The sequence below is a fragment of the Antrostomus carolinensis genome, unplaced genomic scaffold (assembly GCF_000700745.2).
Source record: "Antrostomus carolinensis isolate BGI_N321 unplaced genomic scaffold, ASM70074v2 scaffold6585, whole genome shotgun sequence".
In the NCBI taxonomy this organism is placed as follows: Eukaryota; Metazoa; Chordata; class Aves; order Caprimulgiformes; family Caprimulgidae; genus Antrostomus; species Antrostomus carolinensis.
In genome coordinates this window covers 42,655-46,082 of record NW_010318333.1, presented here as the reverse complement: position 1 = coordinate 46,082, position 3,428 = coordinate 42,655, and the positions used below count along the sequence as shown (strand labels likewise).

Below are 3,428 nucleotides of genomic sequence, written 5' to 3'. Positions count from 1 at the left end.
TGTCCCTGCTCCCACCGGCAGCTCCCTCATCCCCTGCCCTCCATCCCAGCCTGGCAGCTCCCTCATCCCCTGCCCTCCATCCCAGCCCTGTGGGTGCATTGCTCCCTGCCTCTCTGTCCTTCCTCCCTGCAGCTCTGTCACTTAAGCTGTCTCCTGCAGGCAGCTCTACCCTCTCCAGTTGCCTTATCCCTAAGCGAGAGGGTGTTTTGCGGCCCCTTGCTGAGCTGTGTGCGTGTCCCGTGCTGTGCAGCCATCCTGTACAGGGAGCACCAAGCTCACGAGCAAACCCACCCAGGGTGTTCATACCCCGCGGGAGCCGGTGTTGCTCAGCTCCTCAGCTGCTCTGCGGGGCTCTGCACCAACCTGCCCTCATCCTTATGGAGCCAGCCCCTCCCTTCTCCCTCTCATTTAATCCTTTTAAAATTTGTTTTCTGTCACTCACACTGGGAAGGCTCATTTGCAGCCTAACACCAGTGCTGATCCCTGCTCCTTTGTCCGTTGGTGGCACGAGTGACATTTAGGGGCTACTGAAGATGAGCCCTGGCTCCCTTCCTTCTCCTGCACTCCTGGGGTTGTGGAGCCTTTGGGCAGGAGGAGCATCCCGAGTGGCTGCCCCCCATGCTGGGCAGCAGTGCCAGGGGGATGCAATGCCATGGTGCCGGGGCTCTTTCTCAGTGACACACAGTTTCAGAGGAACACAAACGCTCCCAGTCCCGAGCTGCTGGCTGGAAGTGTTGTTGGTGTTGGTGGGTCTGTGCTTGTCCTGGAGGCAAATGCAGGCAGTGGCACAAAGCGCCAGCTCCAGGGAGGTGCAGGACCAGAGCTGTGTCTGTAGGACTCTGCTACAAGAAGCCATTGCTTAAGCCAAGGCTTAAGCAGAGCCAAGGCTTAAGCTAAGGTTTGTCATCTTGCTGCTGTGTTTGGGAAAGAGAAGAATCCAGGTGGAGCTGCCCAGCAGAGTTTGGCTGCTGGTCCCCAATGTTGGTCATGATCCTCACCAGGGCTTGACTACTTGAATCTGCCCCTGGACTCGGTCTTGCTTGTTGCCTTTTTGTCTTGGTGTTGGTGCTTCAAGAACATGATGGATGTGTCTGCGAAGAGACATCATTGTGGTGGAGGGTCCCTTTACTGGGGTCTTGTTGCTACTGGTAGCCAAGCTTGGCTGCTCTGTCTCCATTGCATCCATGTGGAAGGTTTCTTGTGGGTCAGCTGAGCAGAAGGCCAGTTAGATTAGGTACTTCCTTAGTTGTCCGAGGGCTGTTCTGCGACGTGCCTGTGCCTGGCCCCACTGCTGGAGTGCCTGCGGCTGGAAATGGGCTGGAGGGACCATTGCCCTGTTGCAAAGGATGGAAGAAACATGGCCTCTTTGTCCCAAAGAGAGAGCCCAGCCTGCAGGGACCTTGGCCAGGCGTAGAGCTACATCAGCACCTGGGAGCTCTACGCTGTGTCCAGGGCATGGGAAGTCTGTGGGGGAAGCGGACATTGGCTCACAGACCTTCATCCCTCGTGGTGATTTTGCTGGTCCTCAGCTTTGTGGGGACATCTTGTGAGCCCCTGCCTGGCCAGAGACCCTCGGCCAGCCCAGCCTCCTGCCAGGTCTCTGCCTGCAGCTGGCAGCTCCCTCTTGCCCGGTTCTTTGGCATGTGGTTTGTCTTCGTTCATTCAAAAGCAGTTTGGGACGGTGTGTGCTGTGGGATGCAGCGGTGTGTGCTGTGATGCCAGCAACGGCAGCCTGATGGCTCCTGCAGTGTGTCAGGGGAGAGGTGCCTGTGCCAGAGAGGGGCCTTTCCCTAAGAGATGGGACTCAGAGGGGTGCTCGGCATCATTTGGATTCATTTCTCCCCAGTAAGTTGCAATTTGCGTGGCAGGATGGAGAGGCAGAAGCAAAAAGCACTGCCTGTTTTCTGAGGGGTGCTGTGGCTGCCAGCACTGGTGTCACAAGCTGCACGACCTCTGCAGCTCTCGTACAAAGGGATGGGATGGCTTGAAGTTTACCTACCTGCTGTAACAGTCCCCATGCAGAGCTGAGGTGACCGACACCTTCTCCTGGGCTGTCATTGGTGAACGTTTGACCTGAAAATTGCCAGGGATGCCCAGAGAGCAAAGCAAACTGGCCAGAGAGCACGTTGGAGGCATTGCGGGCTGTGTGGGTGGGGGAGTGGGTTGCAGCATCTCTGTGGGGCTGTGGTCTCAGGCAGGAGATGTGGGTTTCAGGAGCAGGGTGGCTTCACAGAAGGAAGAAGAGTTTTGGCTTGAAAGAAGCAGGCTTGCTTTCAGGGTCTGCTCGCTTGCTTTAACATTTGAGGGCATTTAGCCAGGCTGCTTTCTGGTGTGAGGGATTCAGATTCACACTTCTGTGATGCTTGTCCCCTCCCCATCTTTTTTTGCAGCCCATCTGGCTGGCTGATAACACTTCAAGCTCGTGTGCAGTCACCCACCGGTGACCCACCCGGTTCTTCCATCGAGATTGATTTTTTGGGTTAGGTTTTTAGGTCTTGCCTGGTGTGGAAGACACTCTGGTGAGTGGAAATTAGGGAAAGGATGACATCTTCCCAGCCAGAGTGAGGAATGGATGTCCTCCCCTGGGGAAGGCATTTAAGTACACTTTGTTTCCAGGGGTTCAATGGAATCTAAACTAGAGGTTAATTACTCTGTGGAATTAGGGGTGCTTTCGTGAATCGCTGGTGAATGGAAGGGGTAATAAGTCAAACCCGCCTAAAACTCTTTGTCTTTTGTTTAGTTTTAGTCCTTGTCAAACTCCAATGACTTGTTAGCTCTTTGAAGAAAGGACATCTTGGTTAAATATTCAGCAGTCCATTCATTAAGGCTTGAGTGTCGACTATAAACATCTTTTGAGACACCCAATAGATCTTCAGCAAACTCAAGGGAGACTGGGCTTGGTGTTCCCCACCATCCCAGGGCAAAAAAGAAGCAGAAAAAAAGCCTTTTCTGCCTTCTCACTTCAGTCTCTTTCTACTGTTCAAAAGGAAAGCAACCCTGGAAGTTTTCCGCATGCTTTGTAAAGAAGTAGAAAGAAAAGAAGAGCCTAATTAAGAAAATAAATTATTTACCAGCAAACTATTTCTTTGTTAATTGGTTACTTTAAATCTTTTGGAGGCAGACATTTCCAGGCTTGCTTCTGGCAGCAGAGGATGGAGAAGTGGTCACCTGTCTTAGTGTGTGCAGGTAATGCCTGAGTTTCATTTTCCAAGCATCCCTGCCTTTGCCCATTCTTTCCCATCTGCCGTCCCTCAATGGGGCTCATCCTTCTGAGTGCTGCAAAAAATAATCAGGTCTGCTGTTGGGAAGTACCACAGTCCCGAATCCACACTACTGCTTACAACACTGGACTTCATCTGGCCTTGGCAAAATGGCTACAGGTGTTTCTCGCTGCCAAGGGTTTGGCTTTTTCTCTCCAACGTGTTCCT

The 3,428-nt window shown here is 53.0% G+C and overlaps 1 protein-coding gene across 1 annotated transcript in view; it reads left to right on the top strand.

The window, feature by feature from the left end:
- Positions 1–3,428, top strand: part of LOC104525636 (plexin-A1-like) — a gene marked incomplete at its 5' end in the record, with an annotated part of 67,771 nt that overhangs the window by 21,736 nt on the left and 42,607 nt on the right.